The sequence below is a fragment of the Schistocerca americana genome, chromosome 1 (genome assembly GCF_021461395.2).
Source record: "Schistocerca americana isolate TAMUIC-IGC-003095 chromosome 1, iqSchAmer2.1, whole genome shotgun sequence".
NCBI classification, from domain to species: Eukaryota; Metazoa; Arthropoda; class Insecta; order Orthoptera; family Acrididae; genus Schistocerca; species Schistocerca americana.
The window spans coordinates 305,111,167-305,132,733 of record NC_060119.1 but is presented as its reverse complement, the minus strand read 5'-3'; positions in this window follow the sequence as shown (position 1 = coordinate 305,132,733).

Below are 21,567 nucleotides of genomic sequence, written 5' to 3'. Positions count from 1 at the left end.
AACATAGATGACAAATATAATGTTTTCCTTAACACATTTTTCTTGCTCTTTGAGAGTTTCTTTCCATTAGAACGTTCTAAGTGGGGTGCTAGCAGTAAAAGAAAGCGTGGTTGGCTGACTAGTGAGGTAAGGATATCATGCAGAACAAAGCAGGAATTATATCAAGTAGTCACAATCAAGCTACAGTAGCCAATTACAAACAGTATTGTAAGGTGCTTAAAATGTTATTAGCAAGGCAAAGAGTATTTGGTACGCAAATAGAATAGCTAACTTACAGGATAAAATTAAAACCATATGCTCAGTTGTGAAGGAAGTGTCTGGTTTATCGGCACAAGGTTGACGATATAAAATATTTCTGTTAGGTCATATATATGTACAGTATTTAACAATCATTTTATGAGTATTATTGGTGAATTAAATAAAAACTTAGTTTCTACAGAGAATGATACAAAATGGCTTTCCGAAATTGGTGTCTGAAATACTCTGTGATAGTGACAAAAGGTTGATTGAGTCAATAATGAAATCTCTGAAGACTAGAGACTCTCATGTATATGATGGAGTACCCATCAAAATATTAAAGCGCTGTGTTAGCCCTGTACTTAGCCATATTTGTAATTCTTCCTTTAAGAATGGTCAGTTTCCTGAACGATTAAAGTACTAAGTAGTAAAACCGCTTTATAAGAATGGAGAAAGGGATAATGTAGACAATTTTAGAGCTATTTCTATGCCATGAGTCTTTGATAAAGTTATTGAAAAGCCTGTGAATGTAAGGATAATTGTTCATTTTATATCACATAATTTGCTACCAAATGTACATTCTGTTCCAGAAGTGGTTTAAGAACTGAAAATGCTATATTCTCTTTTCTCTGTGAGGTACTGGGTGGTTTAAACAAAAGGTTTCAAATGCTAGGCACCTTTTATCATTTAACTAAGGCGTTTTATTGTGTTAACTACAAAATATTACCTTAGGAGTTGGACCATTACGAAATATGGGAGTAGTGCACAATCGGTTCACCTCTTGCTTTAACAATAGACAGAAAAATGTCATTATTCACAGTGTTGAGAATGGACGTGATGTGGGGTTTATGTGAGGTGTAGCCAAATGGGGAGTGCCGCAGGGCTCAGTGTTGGGGCCACTCCTGTTCCTTATTTACATAAATGATATGCCTTCTAGTATTACAGGTAATTCTATAATATTTCTGTTTGCTGATGACGCTATCTTGGTAATAAAGGATGTTGTGAACAACAGTGGCTCTTCTTCAAATAGTGCACATCATGACATATATTCATGGCTTGTAGAAAATAAACTAACGCTAAATCGCAGTAAGACTCAATTTGTACAGTTTCTGACACACAATTCAACAAAACATGACGTTTTAATTTCACGGGATGTGCATATGATTAGTGAAATTGAACAGTTCAGATTTCTGGATGTTCAGATAGATAGTAAATTGTTGTGGAAAGCCCATATTCGGGATCTTGTTCAAAGACTTCATGCTGCCATTTTTACTATTCGAACGGTATCTGAAGTAAGTGGTCGTTCGACACGAAAAGTAGTCTACTTTGCTTATTTTCATTCGCTTATGTCGTATGGCATTATATTTTGGGGTAACTCTTCCCATTCTCAAAGGATATTTTTGGCTTAGAAACGGGCAATTGTGGCAATAACTGGTGTAAGTTCGAGAACCTCTTGTCGACCTCTGTTCACGAGTCTGGGTATTCTGACATTGGCCTCTCCATACATATATTCTTTACTGCTGTTTCTTGTTAACAATATCAGCTTATTCCCAAGAATTAGCAGCTTTCAATCAGTTAATGGTAGGCAGAAACCCAATCTGCATTTGGATGGACGCCCTTAACTTCTGTGCAGGAAGGTGTGCAGCATACTGCTGCATCCATTTTCAATAAGCTACAACAAGAATCCACAAGCTTTCAAATCGCAGCTGACGAATTTCCTCATGGGCCATTCCTTCTATTATGTTGAGGAGCTCCTTGAAAAACTGAGCTGAATCCTATGTTATATTGTTGATAGCGTTTACTTAAACTTACGGCTTGACTCTTTTTGGATTCATGAGCATTTTATTTTATCTGTTATTACTCTTATTTCGTAATTTCATGTTCTAACACGTTCCGTGGCCTTGGAGGTTTGCTCCTCAATTTGGTCCAATGGAATTACACGTTTAAATAAATAAAAATAAATTGGCTATGGGAAAGCTGGTACAGAAGAGATTCGAAGATTTGAGATGTGGTGCTACAGACGAATGTTGAAAATTAGGTAGACAAATAATATAAGGAATGAGGAGGTTCTGCACAGAATCAGAGTTGAAAGGAATGTATGGAAAACACTGGCAGGAAGAAGGAACAGGTTGATGGGACCTTTGTTAAGACATCTGGGATTGACTTCCATGGTACTAGAGGGAGCTGTAGAAGGGAAAAACTGTAGAGGAAGACAGAGACTGGAATATATCCAACAAATAATTGAGGACGTAGGTTGTAAGTCCTACTCTGAGATGAAGAGGTTGGCAGAGGAGAGGAATTCGTGACGGTCAGCATCAAACCAGTCAGAAGACTGATAAAAAAGATAGTATCGATGATGTATGGTGATTCATTTGTTCAATAGTTGAAAAATGTACCTATCTCTTATGAAACAGTGCACAGAAGAGTTTTAGACACTTATGACTATTTACTCGAGTAGTTAACTGATAAATTGCGTAACAACTTTTTTGCACATATGTGGACGAAACGATTGATATTCATAAAGATGCTCATTTGATTGCTTATGTTCGTTCTGTTGATGAGTTTAACATTCGATTGACATCATCAATACCTTTTTAATGAAAACGGGATATCACGGAATGGGTGCAATGGAGTATACAAAAATGGAACTCACTCAATGTCTGGAATTCAAGATGGACTTCAAGCGAAAGTTAAAGCTGTAGCTGCTGATATGGTTTGGACTCACCATATAATACCTTGGGAGGTTCTGGCCGCTAAAGAACTTAGCCCGCCAATGAAGCGGTGCAGATGGTTATAGAAGAAACAGTTAATACTATTAAGGCACAATCTATGAATTGTAGTCTAAGTTTTAAAGTGCTACGTGAGACGATGCGTGCTGAACACATGCAGTTGCACTCTTTTACATGAAAGTGAACACCGACGACCAACAGCTGTACAATGGAATGGCGCCAGTGAAAATTTGTGCTGGACTGGTTCTCGGTCCTGGTTTTGCAGGCGAGCGGTCGTGTTAACCGCTTTGTCTGTCCGTACGCGACTCACAACCAGACCCAAACTTCCATACGTCGTTGTTTCTGTGTCTCAACCTGCACTCGTACACCTGCCACCTTCAGAATTTGAAAGAGAGTATTCCAGTCAACATTGTCAAAAGCTTTCTCTAAGTCTACAGATGCTAGAAACATAGGTTTGCCTTTCCTTAATCTATTTTCTGAGATAAGTCGTAGGGTCAGTATTGCCTCACGTGTTCCAGCATTTCTACGGAATCCAAACTGATCTCCCCCGAGGTCGGCTTCTACCACGAGCTATAAAACTGTAACTGACTGCTCACACGAAGATAAACACCTGTCACGATAAATCGGAGAGAAAATATACAACGTAGTTATTAAAACGCAGAACTGTGGCTACTAAATACAGAAAGACGCAAGAAATTTAAGAATGTAGATTAAAATGCACCCAGTAAAAAGAAAAGCAAATCGCTTCTAGCTATTAGAAGCCCGTTGCAATTCAAAAATGAACCGCTGTGCTCTGATGTGCTCACAGGCTAAAGTCTTGAGGCGCAGCAGGGAAGCGAATGTTTGCGTGCACCGGTCGAGACGAAGTGCTGCGCACCACGCCACAGATGATATCGTGTGTGGGCAGCGAGGCGCAGGCGCAGGCGCACATGCAGCGGCCCGTTTGAAGCCGGAGGCTGGCGCACCTGTGGCCATAGTTGCGGCCGGCCACCGGCAGGTGGCTCTGCGCGCGGCGGACGGCGCCAAACGCGGGGAAGCTGCGCGCCGGTGCACATCTCAGCCAGAGCCGGCTGCCGGCCGCCGGGAGTGCGAGCGCAGTACGGCGTGTGCCGGGCGACGCGAGGCCGAGCCGAGATAAGCCGCGACGTCGACACTCGTGCAGGTACGTGCCGTTCACCTCTCGCTGGGTATACCTATTCAGTGTTTCCGTGGAACGCAGTCGCTCGTGGACAGCTCACTGCAGTTACGACTCTTACGGTACACACGGACTGGCAGCGATACATATTGCGCAAAACTGTGAAGCTATCTAATGAAAACTTCAGCAGCAACTACGGCCATTGCAGTTGTTTTGAATTGAATCTTTGGCAAGCACACCTTGTTTACTAATACGCAGCTCTTGTTTCGTACTCACTGTAAGTATGCAATCTTGTAGTTACTATCAGTACACACTGTTCAGCTGTATGTTGTTTGATACCACTGCTGTTGACGTTCTCATCGGAACCGGGAGTGAATATAATCCTTTTCCGCGTGTGAAAGCGGAACCAGACGTGTTTCGGCTGCCACTTCTGATGGCTTTCTCCAGGGTGACTCCAGCTTTATTCATTGCGTCCTCTAGCTGATTCGATTCCGCGTCATTTATCCGCGTGCGCTCCTGCAGTAATTGTATTCCTCTGACATTTGCCGCCACATATTTCGAAATCGCCGACGCGTTTTGTTCTTGACATTTGAGTCGCCCGCTCCTGTCGCAAGCGCGGCGTTCGCGTGTCCTTGCCGGCGAGCGACCTGCCGAGTGGCGGGCTGCGCGCCGCGCGCCATGGGATGCCCCTCGGCCCTCGGCCCTCGGTGGACGGTGCGATAAAAACCTGTTCATTCCGCGGGCGCGCGCGCCTGTGCCGTGCGTCGCGACAAATGAATCGCGGCCGGCGACGCCCACACACACACACACACACACACACACACACACACACACACACACACAGGGTGTTAGATGTACAGAGCAAATGTACACGGTGATTCCAAAATTATGAATGTTTTTCGTAGATATTTTTTGGAAGTTTTGGTGTAAGGTGTTGTGGGTTGGCAGGAGAGCCAACACCGTGTTATTAGAGGAAGCCGAAAGGCACGCGTTTTAGCTCACGCAGGCTGGCATGAGGTCTGGAACAGGACAAGGAAATTAGAATTTAGAAAAACGGACGTAGCTGGTGGAATACTTAACTTTAATCCATTAATGGTGAACGTCGCTCTTGACTGTACATTATTCACAATATCAATAGTAACTGAACATGGCGCCTTGCTAGGTCGTAGCAAATGACGTAGCTGAAGGCTATGCTAACTATCGTCTCGGCAAATGAGAGCATATTTTGTCAGTGAACCATCGCTAGCAAAGTCGATTGTACAACTGGGGCGAGTGCTAGGGAGTCTCTCTAGACCTGCCGTGTGGCGGAGCTCGGTCTGCAATCACTGATAGTGGCGACACGCGGGTCCGACGTATACTAACGGACCGCGGCCGATTTAAAGGCTACCACCTAGCAAGTGTGGTGTCTGGCGGTGACACCACATAAAGTACACGTAACCACCAGCCTAATTGCTTTTAATATCTTGCCCTTATTTATCTACGCATCTGTAGTGCACCAAAAACGTGTGTACAACAGCGCCGATAATTTCCTAATGGTATTTGCTGTTGGTAACAGTCTGCAAACTTGCGTTCTGTACTGCTCGCTCCCGTGTTTTTTTCCGCTAGTGTTATTTCTACCGGGTGATCAAAAAGTCAGTATAAATTTGAAAACTTAATAAACCACGGAATAATGTAGATTGAGAGGTAAAAATTGACACACATGCTTGGAATGACATGGGGTTTTATTAGAACAAAAAAAAAAAACGAAGTTCACAAAATGTCCGACAGATGCGCGTCGTTTGGTGATGATCGTGTGCTCAGCCTCCACTTTCGTCATGCTTGGCCTCCCAAGTCCCCAGACCTCAGTCCGTGCGATTAATGGCTTTGGGGTTACCTGAAGTCGCAAGTGTATCGTGATCGACCGACATCTCTAGGGATGCTGAAAGACAACATGCGACGCCAATGCCTCACCGTAACTCCGGACATGCTTTACAGTGCTGTTCAAAATATTATTCCCCGACTACAGCTATTGTTGAGGAATGATGGTGGACATCTTGAGCATTTCCTGTAAAGAACATCATCTTTGCTTTGTCTTACTTTGTTACTCTAGTTATTGCTATTCTGATCAGATGAAGCGCCATCTGTCGAACATTTGGTGAACTTTTGTATTTTTTTGGTTCTAATAAAACCCCATGTCATTCCAAGCATGTGTGTCAATTTGTACCTCTCTATCTACATTATTCCGTGATTTATTCAGTTTTCAAATTTATACTGACTTTTTGATCACTCAATATGTTAACACTGATACGACGTATGTTGCTTTGATTGCTTATTACTGGCTGTTGCACTGTGTGGAGACATTTTCACTGAAACAAATATAATTGTTAAATTAAAAGGAAGGTCAACGTTGGTCGTAATATTGATGTTTTATTGATAGCAGAATCGATTTTCGATCACATAGTGATCATCTTCGGTGCTGTACACATTAAAGTCAGACACTCGTGATCGCTTCTCAGTTTTGGTTATTGATAACTTCATACCAGTGTCTGAGTTTAATGTGTACAGCACCGAAGATGATCACTATGTGATCGAAAATCGATTCTGCTAGCAATAAAACATCATTACGACCAACGCTGACCTTTTAATTTAACATATATGGTCATTGTGCACACAGCACTCCATGGAGTCGCCAATCAATAAATATAATTGCACTAATAAACCGAATAAATCTTCATATTATTTCTCTGTAACGAACCATGGGAGATTGTGTCTCTTGCTTGGTACCGCTTAAGAAATTCATCTCTTTTTAGAGTCTGCAAATGGCCGTATTTCAGCTTTCGGCGCTATCTAAATTGTCACAATTGTACGTACCCCGTGCAATCTAGTAAAAACTTGGCGTCAATCGGCGACTGGCCGCTCCGTGTTTATAGTCTAGACAGACCGTAGTGTCGGCAACGAACACCAGCCTGTTATCGCCCAGCCCCGCAGCGGTGAAAGACGCAGGTCGACGCTGCGAGCTTCGTTGGTGGTTCAGCTGATCGCTGCGAATGCAGCCACCCCGTTAGTACCGGGCGTCGTTCGTCGAAGAAATCGGTCGTGACCATTGTAACGAACTTTCTCCTCAGACACGGGCAGTGATGTAGCAAAAGCTGTGGAAATCGCGCGCGACCGTGCCGTGTTCGTGACTCAAGTGGCTCTGCTGGAAACGTTATCACGTGCATACTCGTCCCCGGAACAGCACGAATACACAGTTCCCCACATCACGTGGTTACCCCCAAACATTACACAACAGTTCGAAATAACGAATTACGGTTTTAGACAAATGGCAGTATTCAAAGGAGCGAATAATTTGCTTAACAAAATGTAAACTCAAAAACACCTTCAGCGGTCTTATTTCGAGCGTAGTTCATTTGTGCGACCACTTTCGGGATTTCACTACGCCATATTCAGGTCCCCTGACTGAGGTGTGGGAAGAATCCAATCTCATGTACAATCGAAATATGGGCCAGCGTTCATTAAGTCGTCTACGCAGACTTCTTTTTCAACAACGCGATCCCTGCGTTCATCAATTGTGTGTGTCTGAAATCTTATGGGACTTAACTGCCAAGGTCATCAGTCCCTAAGCTTACACACTACTTAACCTAAATTATCCTAAGGACAAACACATACAGCCATGCCCGAGGGGGGACTCGAACCTCCGCCGGGACCAGCTGCACAGCCCATGGCTGGAGCGCCTTGGACCGCTCAGCTAATCCCGCGCGGCGTTCATCAATTGAAGACTGCTAGACAAACATTCACACCAAATCTGTCAAAGACGAAAGTCAGTGTAGTTTTCGAAGAGGTGGGTCCAAGTCAAAGCCACACATTTCAGGCGCATGTCACCACCAATCTCTCTTTTTTTATCTACTGAGATGTTAAAACAAGTATCTTTAGCAGAACTATTTAAAATTTCGAAATTACGCGACAGTATGTGGAAAGGTAGACATAAGATATAACGCTTTAAGTGTTTCGACATGAAACTGTTCTCGACAACAGGCTGGAAATGTGCTAAATATGAATGTAAACACCGTCGGCGTCGTGCCGTTTCGCCTGCTTTGCCACGTAAACTACGGCTAATGGGTCGGAGCGGACGCAGCGCTGGCAGTGCGGGTCTAAGCCCCCATCCCCCTCCACCACCTCTCCAAACCTACCTTTGAAAACAGTTTCTCTGTAATAATACCTGAACTCTTCTTTCCAAGGGCTCTCGAATATCGCTAAAGAAGCCTGAAGTTACATTTAAAAAAACCATATTTTTAAATACCCGACTGATAAAGTTACCACAAGTTGTGCAAATTACGGTGAACTCTGTCGTATGTCGCCAGTCTGTCAAAATTTAATGAAAATCTTGTCAACGAATTTATATTAAAACTATTTTTCATATAAATGACGCAAGGTCGGTAAACTGGCAGATTAACGACAGTTGCGTTAATACCTTCACTGTATAAAAATGTTCGACGCACAGGAACTACGCATTACGTATTTTTATGTCGATATTTGTTAATTTCACTCTAAGTCGATCAGATACTAAGAAACTTGGACTGTAATATTTCCATTTTCATCGTGCAACTGCCACATGTGTCAAGTCTTATCGTGTGGTAAAACGACGGAGCTCTAACTTGATCCTCCTGTTTAACTTATCCTAGGTCGCTACAATGTTCAACAAAGACAATTGGTCGTTGAGGCAAAACAACAGCGTGGGAACCGTATAACCACCAAGACCTTAATAACAAAACATCAATTTGCTGTCGTCAGTTGAGGTGCTTTACTTTGGTGTTGTTGTTCTTTGTATTAGCTAGTTTTTCGCTTGTGTCTTTGCATCAGTGACGCCGTCCAGATTCAAAAACTGTGTACTGATTTACGGTTAATTGATCCTCGGAGAAAATGGTAGGTATTTACAAGTAGATTATTTTAAACTTTCAATTGGACCACCTACAGCGATTAGAAAGCGGCTAAGCTATCTTTACAAAAGATGAGTGTGTAATCTGAGTTAGCTGAAACTTCAGAAATGTCTTTATACGGTGGTCAGGATTTTCGAAAATAGCCGGCCGGGGTGGCCGAGCGGTTCTAGGCGCTACAGTCTGGAACCGCGTGACCGCTACGGTCGCAGGTTCGAATCCTGCCTCGGGCATGGGTGTGTGTGATGTCCTTAGGTTAGTTACGTTTAAGTAGTTCTACGTTCTAGGGGACTGATGACCTCAGATGTTAAGTCCCATAGTGCTCAGAGCCATTTGAACCATTTGACCCATTTCGAAAATAACAAACATCTTAATCTAGCGTTCGTTTCAAGCCAGGTATCATGATAAAACATGTCTAACATTCTGAAGGTACCGGTTTTCGCGATTGAGACTAGCAATGGAGGGCCTGTTTGCCACACACATCGTGTCAGCCGTTTTCGGTTCTCATAGGAACCTCATATTTTGCAAGAATTGCGTCTGGTCTTCACTGAAAAGATTTGTAACAGATTCGTAGTTAATTTTTACTTTTTATTATAATCTTCGTGTGGCTTAAACCAGTAGTGCCTAGGTCAGTTTTCCTCTGCAGTATCCTCCAAGAAAACTGTATAGTGTACGTCTGAACTTAGGTGTACCGTTGATGAGTGATAAAACATGAGAGTATACTTCGTAAGATATTTTATGTGCTACGCTAGCAACGGAATGAAGCTGTAGCGGAAAGGCCCGACTTCTAATGGCTTGTTGTTGTTGTGTGTCCCTTGCATGAAAGTATTCTGTCTCTCTTTTACGTCTTTTTGCCAGTGAAATTATTGAAGAGGATGATGCACACGTGCTCGTACCAAGTCTGTTGGTTTATGACTGTTTGCTAAGTGAGAAACAATAACCTACGGTAATTATGCGCGTCTTCAGACGCATGAACAGTTTCCCGCTAGATAAAAACATAAAGATAAATTATGAATAACTTTTGCTCTGGATACTCCAAGTATCCGTTGTTTGTGATCGACAACAGACAACGCAGTTTGTTGTATTCAATAATTTTATTTGAAAATGGGCCCACAGTTGCTAGAAATGTTTCGAACGACCCCATTACTCCAACTGACAACTTCTTCGTTTATTCTCAGTACAATTATAAAATTTCAGCCTTGAGCAATTTTAAAGGATATCTGTTAAGAACTTTCATAATACATTAATAGATCATCAGCTGATGTATCAGTTATTATTCGGTAGTAATGTGTAAAGACACAGATGAAAGAACGTGTGCGTAAATTATGAATACTGTGAACGTCAACTTTTAACTGCACTCGAAAACGCTTTCCTGCCATACATTTCTTAAGTTGTGATAATTCAGTGTTGTAAACTTTGTCTGTACCGTACATTTTCAATTAATTCATACTACACATTAGTCAGTTATTCCATTCTCAAAGCATTTTAATTAATGCGTAACCGACATTACTCAGTTATCACATTCTCAGAGCACGTTGTGGACTGCTGCACTGTCCTACTGAAAGATATTTTTATTTCTTTGCAAACCGGATTTCCTGCCATGTTTGTCACAAGGCGTACATAACACTCGATATTGTTAAGCCCTTTACAGTGAAATTAAAAAGAAGAAGCTCTTGTTGTTGTTGCTGTTGCTGCTGTGGTCTTCAGTCCGGAGATTGGTTGGAGACTGGTTTGATGCAGCTCTACATGCCACTCTATACTGTGCAAGCTTCTTCATCTTCAAGTAACCACTGCGACCTACATCCTTCTGATCTGCTTAGTGTATTCATCTCTTGGTCTCCCTCTACGATTTTTACCCTCCACGCTGCCCTCCAATACTAAACTGGTGATCCCTTGATGCCTCAGATCATGTCCTACCAACCGATCCCTTCCTCTAGTCAAGTTGCGTCACAAATTCCTCTTCTCCCCAATTCTATTCAGTACCTCCTCATTAGTTGCATGTTCTACCCATCATTCTTCTGTAGCACCACATTTCGAAAGCTTCTATTTTCTTCTTGTCTAAACTATTTATCGTCCACGGTTCACTTCCGTACATGGCTACACTCCATACAAATACTTTCAGAAACGACTTCCTGACATTATTCTCATTTTGCTTTTGTTGATGTTCATCTTATATCCTCATTTCAAGACACTGTCCATTCCGTTCAGCTGCTCTTCCAGGTCCTTTGCTGTCTCTGACAGAATTACAATGTCATCGGCGAACCTCAAAGTTTTAATTCCTTCTCTATGGATTTTAATTCCTATTCCGAATTTTTCTTCTGTTTCCTTCACTGCTTGCTCAATATACAGATTGAATAACTTCGGGGACAGGCTACAACCCTGTCTTACTCCCTTGCCAACCACTGCTTCCCTTTCATGCCCCTCGACTCTTATAACTGCCATCTGCTTTCTGTACAAACTGTAAATAGCCTTTCGCTCCTTGTATTTGACCCCTGTCACCTTCAGAATTTGAAAGAGAGTATTCCAGTCAACATTGTCAAAAGGTTTCTCTAAATCTACAAATGCCAGAAATGTAAGTTTGCCTTTCCTTAATCTATCTTCTAAGATAAGTCGTAAGGTCAGTATTGCCTCACGTGTTCCAAAATTTCTACGGAATACAAACTGATCATCCCCGAGGTCTGCATCTACCAGTTTTTCCATTCGTCTGTAAAGAATTCGCGTTAGTATTTTGCAGTCGTGACTTATTAATCTCATAGTTCGGTAATTTTCTCACCTGCCAACACTTGCTTTCTTTGGGATTGGAATTATTATATTCTTCTTGAAGTTTAAGGGTATTTGACCTGTCTCATACAGCTTGCTCACCAGATAGCAGAGTTTTGCCAGGGCTTGCTTTCCCAGGGCTATCAGTAGTTCTAATGGAATGTCGTCTACTCCTGGGGCCTTGTTTCGACTTAAGTGTTTCAGCGCTAAATCAAACTCTTCACGCAGTATCATATCTCCCATTTCATCTTCATTTACATCCTCTCCCACTTCTATAATATTGGCCTCAAGTACATCGCCCTTGTATAGGCCCTCTGTATACTCCTTCCACCTTTCTGATTTCCCCTCTTTGCATAGAACTGGGTTTCCATCTGAGCTCTTGATATTCATCCAAGTGGTTCTCTTTTGTCCAAAGCTCTCTTTAATTTTCATGTAGGCAGTATCTGTCTTACCCCTAGTGACATACGTCTCTACATCTTGACATTTGTCCTGTAGCCATCCCTGCTTAGCCATTTTGCGCTTCCTGTCGATCTCATTTTTGAGACGATTGTATTCCTTTTTGCCTGCTTCATTTACTGCATTTTTGTATTTTCTCCTTTCATCAATTAAATTCAGTATCTCTTCTGTTACCCAAGGATTTCTATGAGCCCTCGTCTTTTTACCTACTTGATCCTCTGCTGCCTTCACTATTTCATCTCTGAAAACTACCCACTCTTCTTCTACTGTATTTCTTTCCCACATCCTTGTCAACTTTTCCCTAATGTTCTCTCTGAAAGTCTCGACAACCTCTGGTTCTTTCAGTTTATCCAGGTCCCATCTCTTTAAATCCCACGTTTTTGTAGTTTCTTCAGTTTTAATCCACAGGTCATAACCAATAAATTGTGGTTAGAGTCCACATCTGCGCCTGGGAATGTCTTACAATTTAAAACCTGTTTCCTAAATCTCTGCCTTACCATTATATAATCTATCTGAAACCTTCCAGTGTCTCCAGGCCTCTTCCACGTATACAACCTTCTTTCATGATTCTTGAACCAAGTGTTAGCTATGATTAAGATATGCTCTGTGCCAAATTCTACCAGGCGGCGTCCTCTTTCATTCCTTATCCCCATTCCATATTCACCTATTACTTTTCCTTCTCCTCCTTTTCCTACTATCGAATTCCTGTCCTCCCATGACTATTAAATTTTCCTCTCCCTTCACTATCTGAATAATTTATTTTATCTTACCATACATTTCTTCAATCTCTTTGTCATCTGCGGAGCTAGTTGGCATATAAACTTGTCCTACGGTGGTAGGTGTGGGCTTGGCTTATATCTTGGCGACAATAATGCGTTCCCTATGCTGTTCGTAGTAGCTCACCCACGCTCGTATTTTTTTTATTCATTATAAAACCTACTCCGGCATTACCCCTATTTGATTTTTTATTTATAACTCTGTATTCACATGACCAGAAGTCTTGTTCCTCCTGCCGCCGAACTTCACTAATTCCCACTATATCTAACTTTAACCTATAGGCCGGCCAGTGTGGCCGATGCCGGCACGGTAGCTCAGCGTGTTCGGCCAGAGAGCCGGTTGGCCTCTGTAATAAGAAACTGAGTGGATCAACCACAGAACTTGAACAGGATGTCTTGCGACGTCCGCAACGACCGAACACAACGATCAACAATGGCCAAAATGAAAAAAAAAGCTGTTCTAGGCACTTCAGTGTGGAACCGCGCGACCGCTACGGTTGCAGGTTCGAATCCTGCCTCGGGCGTGGATGTATGTGATGTCCTTAGGTTAGTTAGGTTTAAGTAGTTCTAAGTTGTAGGGGACTAATGACCTCAGATGTTGAGTCCCATAGTGCTCAGAGCCATTTGAACCATTTTTAACCTATACACTCCCCTTTTCAAATTTTCTAACCTACCTGCGGGGATCTGACATCCCACTCTCCGATCCGTAGAACGCCAATTTTCTTTCTACTGATAACGACGTCCTCCTGAGTCGTCCCCCGCCCGGAGATCCGAATGGGGGAAGCCTTTATGCACCCCTAAAAACGACGGCCATATCCTCTGTGGCACATAAAATAGCCTTCACCATTTTTGGTGCAGTGTCGCCGGCTTCCACCACAGCTTTGACGCCTGTCTGGCTTACAGTGAGAAGTGGTGGGGGGCATGTCTCATCCATAACAACAGACCAGCGCGCAAAATGAGCTGGTAACAAGTTTTTTCGAAAGCTTCACACCGAGAAAGTCCATTTCGTACGTGAATTTACTCCGAATTCAATTAATGCGGCATTCATCTTGTACAAATATGTGGACTGTGTGGTGCTACGTCTTCTGATATGATTATGATATTAGCTGTTTACATGTTTTTCATCATTAATCGTCCAGTACTATATTGAGTCACATAAAAAATATCTTTTTGGATTTTTGGCTTTAGAACTTATACTGCATTCATCATATGTCAAAAACATAATGGAGAAATATTACTGCATGCACACTTCAATAAGTAAATAAAAAATTGCAATGTGCCTCAAAGTCCGTTAACATTTGAAAATACGCTAATTCATAGAATAATGTAGCTAGAGAGGCAAAAATTGACATACACACGTCAAATGACATGTGACTTTAGCCGGCCAAAGTGGCCCAGCGGTTCTAGGCGCTACAGTCTGGAACCGCGCCACCGCTACGGTCGCAGGTTAGAATCCTGCCTCGGGCATGGATGTGTATGATGTCCTTAGGTTAGTTAGGTTTAAGTAGTTCTAAGTTCTAGGGGACTGATGACCTCAGCAGTTGAGTCCCATAGTGCTCAGAGCCATTTGAACCATTTGACATGTGACTTTAAAAACGAATGAAAAAACTGACCAACAGATCGCATTGAACAGGGACACGTCAATGGCGCCGCATGAGAATCGTGTATAAACTGAGTTGTAATTAGAGAGGGCTGGCTGATGAACACCTCCTGGAAGATATGATTTTTATGCAGTATAGCGCTTGACTCCATATTGCTACACGTGTGAAAGATCTCTTGCGCACGTTGTTTGGTGAGGATGGCGTGCTGAGCCGCCACGTGCGCTGCGGTTGACCTCCCAGGTCTCCAGACGTCAGTCCGTTTGATTACTGGTTGTGGATTACCTGAAGTCGCAAGTCTACTACCATCTTCCGATCACTAGACATACTAAAAGGCAACATGTGACGGCAATTTTTCATCGTACCTACGGTTATGCTGTAGAGTGCTGCTCACAGCATTGTCCCTTGACTGCAGCTATTCTTGTTGAATGACCGACAACTTTTTGAGCATTTATTACGAAGAACATCGTTTTTGCTAAGAGTCAGCTGTTATGCTAATTATTGTTTTTGTATTACATCTGTTGGTCATTTTGCACACTTTTTTTGTTCCAATAAAATCCCATGTCATTTCACGCAGGTTTTTGGCTCTCTACTTATATTATTCCATGAAAGATTAAATTTTCAAATACACTCCTGGAAATTGAAATAAGAACACCGTGAATTCATTGTCCCAGGAAGGAGAAACTTTATTGACACATTCCTGGGGTCAGATACATCACATGATCACACTGACAGAACCACAGGCACATAGACACAGGCAACAGAGCATGCACAATGTCGGCACTAGTACAGTGTATATCCACCTTTCGCAGCAATGCAGGCTCCTATTCTCCCATGGAGACGATCGTAGAGATGCTGGATGTAGTCCTGTGGAACTGCTTGCCATGCCATTTCCACCTGGCGCCTCAGTTGGACCAGCGTTCGTGCTGGACGTGCAGACCGCGTGAGACGACGCTTCATCCAGTCCCAAACATGCTCAATGGGGGACAGATCCGGAGATCTTGCTGGCCAGAGTAGTTGACTTACACCTTCTAGAGCACGTTGGGTGGCACGGGATACATGCGGACGTGCATTGTCCTGTTGGAACAGCAAGTTCCCTTGCCGGTCTAGGAATGGTAGAACGATGGGTTCGATGACGGTTTGGATGTACCGTGCACTATTCAGTGTCCCCTCGACGATCACCAGTGGTGTACGGCCAGTGTAGGAGATCGCTCCCCACACCATGATGCCGGGTGTTGGCCCTGTGTGCCTCGATCGTATGCAGTCCTGATTGTGGCGCTCACCTGCACGGCGCCAAACACGCATACGACCATCATTGGCACCAAGGCAGAAGCGACTCTCATCGCTGAAGACGACACGTCTCCATTCGTCCCTCCATTCACGCCTGTCGCGACACCACTGGGGGCGGGCTGCACGATGTTGGGGCGTGAGCGGAAGACGGCCTAACGGTGTGCGGGACCGTAGCCCAGCTTCATGGAGACGGTTGCGAATGGTCCTCGCCGATACCCCAGGAGCAACAGTGTCCCTAATTTGCTGGGAAGTGGCGGTGCGGTCCCCTACGGCACTGCGTAGGATCCTACGGTCTTGGCGTGCATCCGTGCGTCGCTGCGGTCCGGTCCCAGGTCGACGGGCACGTGCACCTTCCGCCGACCACTGGCGACAACATCGATGTACTGTGGAGACCTCACGCCCCACGTGTTGAGCAATTCGGCGGTACGTCCACCCGGCCTCCCGCATGCCCACTATACGCCCTCGCTCAAAGTCCGTCAACTGCACATACGGTTCACGTCCACGCTGTCGCGGCATGCTACCAGTGTTAAAGACTGCGATGGAGCTCCGTATGCCACGGCAAACTGGCTGACACTGACGGCGGCGGTGCACAAATGCTGCGCAGCTAGCGCCATTCGACGGCCAACACCGCGGTTCCTGGTGTGTCCGCTGTGCCGTGCGTGTGATCATTGCTTGTACAGCCCTCTCGCAGTGTCCGGAGCAAGTATGGTGGGTCTGACACACCGGTGTCAATGTGTTCTTTTTTCCATTTCCAGGAGTATATTAACGGACTTTTGGGTCGATCTTGTATTTTACTAAATAATCTCTCTGAACATGTGAGGGTTGCACAGAAAGTAATGCAACGAATATTTTTCTCAACCGAAAACAATGCTAAGAATGCGAAACGTTACGTATGTATTATTTGACGTCTCTTGAGTGAGCGTGCTAAGTTTCCGTCACTTACGACAATAGTGTACTTGCAGGACAGTCTCAAAAAGTCTTCTGTAGGTAAAATACGTGGGGGAGGAGGAGATTAGTGTTTAACGTCCCGTCGACAACGAGGTCATTAGAGACGGAGCACAAGCTCGGATTAGGGAAGGATTGGGAAGGAAATCGGCCGTGCCCTTTCAAAGGAACCATCCTGGCATTTGCCTGAACAGATTTAGGGAAATCACTGAAAACCTGGGTCAGGATGGCCGGAGACGAGTTTGATCCGTCGTCCTCCCGAATGCGAGTCCAGTGTGGTAATCACTGCGCCACCTCGCTCGGTGGTGATATACGTTACCAGCAACGTACCGTCATTGAGTTTCTCACTGCGGAGAAAAGAAACTGTTGAGAATTTTCACAAAGGCTTGTGCAAAGTCTATGGAGCATCTCTTGTCGACAGAAGTACAGGTAGTCGCTACGAACGGAGGGTGAGGTCATATACGGGAGTTCGGCAGAGCTCCACGATTTGCTGCGGTCGGGGAGACCGTCCACGGCTTTCACACCCGACAAGTTGCAGCGAGCTGCTGGTGTGCACTACTGGCCATTAAAATTGCTACACCAAGAAGAAATGCAGATGATAAACGGATAATCATTGGACAAATATATTATACTAGAACTGACATGTGATTACATTTTCACGCAATTTGGGTGCATAGATGCTGAGAAATCAGTACCCAGAACAACCACCTCTGGCCGTAATAACGGCCTTGATACGCCTGGGCATTGAGTCAAACAGAGCTTGGGTGGCGTGTACAGGTACAGCTGCCCATGCAGCTTCAACACAATACAACAGCCGGCCGCGGTGGCCGTGCGATTCTGGCGCTGCAGTCCGGAACCGCGGGACTGCTACGGTCGCAGGTTCGAATCCTGCCTCGGGCATGGGTGTGTGTGATGTACTTAGGTTAGTTAGGTTTAAGTAGTTCTAAGTTCTAGGGGACTTATGACCTAAGATGTTGAGTCCCATAGTGCTCAGAGCCATTTGAACCATTTGAACAATACAACAGTTCATCAAGCGTGGTGACTGGCGTATTTTGACGAGCCAGTTGCTCGGACGCCATTGACCAGACGTTTTCAGTTGGTCAGAGATCTGGAGAATGTGCTGGCCAGGGCAGCAGTCGAACATTTTTCTGTATCCAGAAAGGCCCGTACAGGATCTGCAACATGCAGTCGTGCATTATCCTGCTGAAATGTAGGGTTTCGCAGGGATCGAATGAGGGGTAGAGCCACGGGTCGCAACACGTCTGAAATGTAACGTCCACTGTTCAAAGTGCCGTCAATGCGAACAAGAGGTGACCGAGACGTGTAACCAATGGCACCCCATACCATCACGCCGGGTGATACGCTAGTATGGCGATGACGAATACACGTTTCCAATGTGTGTTCACGGCGATTTCGCCAAACACGGATGCGACCATCATGATGCTGTAAACAGAACCTGGATTCATCCGAAAAAATGACGTTTTGCCATTCGTGCATCCAGGTTCGTCGTTGAGTACACCATCGCAGTCGCTCCTGTCTGTGATGCAGCGTCAATGGTAACCGCAGCCATGGTCTCCGAGCTGATAGTCCATGCTGCTGCAAACGTCGTCGAACAGTGCGTGCGGATGGTTTTTATTTTGTATACGTTGGCTCGGGGATCGAGACGTGGCTGCACGATCCGTTACAGCCATGCGGATAAGATGCCTGTCATCTCGACTGCTAGTGATACGAGGCCGTTGGGATCCAGCAGGGTGTTCCGTATTACCCTCCTGAACCCACCGATTTCATATTCTGCTAACAGTCACTGGATCTCCACCAACTCGAGCAGCAATGTCGCGATACGATAAATCGCAATCGCGATAGGTTACAATCCGACCTTTATCAAAGTCGGAAACGTGATGGTACGCATATCTCCTCCTTACAAGAGGCATCACAACAACGTTTCACCAGGCAACGCTGGTCAACCGCTGTTTGTGTACGAGAAATCGGTTAGAAACTTTCCTCATATCAGCACGTTGTAGGTGTCGCCAACGGCGCCAACCTTGTGTGAATGCTCTTAAAAGTTAATTACACTCCTGGAAATGGAAAAAAGAACACATTGACACCGGTGTGTCAGACCCACCATACTTGCTCCGGACACTGCGAGAGGGCTGTACAAGCAATGATCACACGCACGGCACAGCGGACACACCAGGAACCGCGGTGTTGGCCGTCGAATGGCGCTAGCTGCGCAGCATTTGTGCACCGCCGCCGTCAGTGTCAGCCAGTTTGCCGTGGCATACGGAGCTCCATCGCAGTCTTTAACACTGGTAGCATGCCGCGACAGCGTGGACGTGAACCGTATGTGCAGTTGACGGACTTTGAGCGAGGGCGTATAGTGGGCATGCGGGAGGCCGGGTGGACGTACCGCCGAATTGCTCAACACGTGGGGCGTGAGGTCTCCACAGTACATTTATGTTGTCGCCAGTGGTCGGCGGAAGGTGCACGTGCCCGTCGACCTGGGACCGGACCGCAGCGACGCACGGATGCACGCCAAGACCGTAGGATCCTACGCAGTGCCGTAGGGGACCGCACCGCCACTTCCCAGCAAATTAGGGACACTGTTGCTCCTGGGGTATCGGCGAGGACCATTCGCAACCGTCTCCATGAAGCTGGGCTACGGTCCCGCACACCGTTAGGCCGTCTTCCGCTCACGCCCCAACATCGTGCAGCCCGCCCCCAGTGGTGTCGCGACAGGCATGAATGGAGGGACGAATGGAGACGTGTCGTCTTCAGCGATGAGAGTCGCTTCTGCCTTGGTGCCAATGATGGTCGTATGCGTGTTTGGCGCCGTGCAGGTGAGCGCCACAATCAGGACTGCATACGACCGAGGCACACAGGGCCAACACCCGGCATCATGGTGTGGGGAGCGATCTCCTACACTGGCCGTACACCACTGGTGATCGTCGAGGGGACACTGAATAGTGCACGGTACATCCAAACCGTCATCGAACCTATCGTTCTACCATTCCTAGACCGGCAAGGGAACTTGCTGTTCCAACAGGACAATGCACGTCCGCATGTATCCCGTGCCACCCAACGTGCTCTAGAAGGTGTAAGTCAACTACTCTGGCCAGCAAGATCTCCGGATCTGTCCCCCATTGAGCATGTTTGGGACTGGATGAAGCGTCGTCTCAAGCGGTCTGCACGTCCAGCACGAACGCTGGTCCAACTGAGGCGCCAGGTGGAAATGGCATGGCAAGCCGTTCCACAGGACTACATCCAGCATCTCTACGATCGTCTCCATGGGAGAATAGGAGCCTGCATTGCTGCGAAAGGTGGATATACACTGTACTAGTGCCGACATTGTGCATGCTCTGTTGCCTGTGTCTATGTGCCTGTGGTTATGTCAGTGTGATCATGTGATGTATCTGACCCCAGGAATGTGTCAATAAAGTTTCCCCTTCCTGGGACAATGAATTCACGGTGTTCTTATTTCAATTTCCAGGAGTGTATTTACATAACACAGCATCTTCTTCCTGTCGGTTAAATTTCGCGTCTGTAGCACGTCATCTTCGTGTTGTAGCAGTTTTAATGGCCAGTAGTGCAAATCGCGAGGACAGACGTATTACGTCTCGGCAGTTGGTGCGGCATCTGTCGATAAGCAATGGAAGTATGGATGCAATTATCGGCAATCTTTGATCATCGTGTGCAAGGTGGGTCCCTCGGTGTCTAACAACGGACCACAAAACGCAGAGAAAAAAACATTTGTCTTGATTTGTTGCTACGTTGAAGCTAAGGGGAAGGCCTTTTTGTCGCGGATTGTGACAGACGATGAAACCTGGGTTCACCATTTTGAGCCCGGGACAAAACGACAGTCGATGGAAAGGCGCCATTCCCTTTCCCCACAAAAGAAAAATTCAAAGCAACTGCTTCCACGGTAAGGTCATGATCACCGTCTTCTGGGACTATGAATGTGAGATTCTCATCGATGTTATGCTGAAATTAATTCAGATGCAAATGTCAACATATTAAGAAGACTTGAGCGCCACGGCAGTCCAGGAGATGTTTTGCTGCAAAACGATAATGCTCGGCCCCACATACGTCTGAGGACTGCTGAACACATCGAAAAACGGGGTTGGACAGTGTTGCCTCATCCGCCCTACAGCCCCGACCCGGGCCCCTCGGACATCCATTTGTTTGAGCCATTAAAAGATGCCATTCGTGGAAGACATTTTGAGGTCGATGATGAGGCGATTCACATAGTGAAGCACTGGCTCCGTCACCAGGACAAGCGTTGGTACCGACAGGACATGCATACCCTTGTTTCGTTCTGGAGGAAGGCCATAGAACGGGATGGAGATTAATGGAAAAATAGGGTGTGTAGATAAAACACCATTGTTTCGTGTGTGTAAATCTCATTATGTTCAATAAAGAGTTGTTGAAGAAAAAAATGCGGTGCATTACTTTCTGGGCAACCCTGGTACATAAAGCCAAGTTCCTTGCTAATCTCAGGCACTATTATAGAGATTTTGACACCGTCTTGGGATTCCCTGGACCGACATCTTGCCAGTACCGAATACCGATAACAGTCAAAAATCGTCGAGATTCTAGATTTCCAGGATGGATGAACTGTATACATACATGATTAAGTATGTACGGAACCCTCAGTGGGCAAGTCCTACTCGCACTTAGCCAAATTTTGGTCCTGATCATGCAATAATACAAATACACTTAAAACCTAGGCGT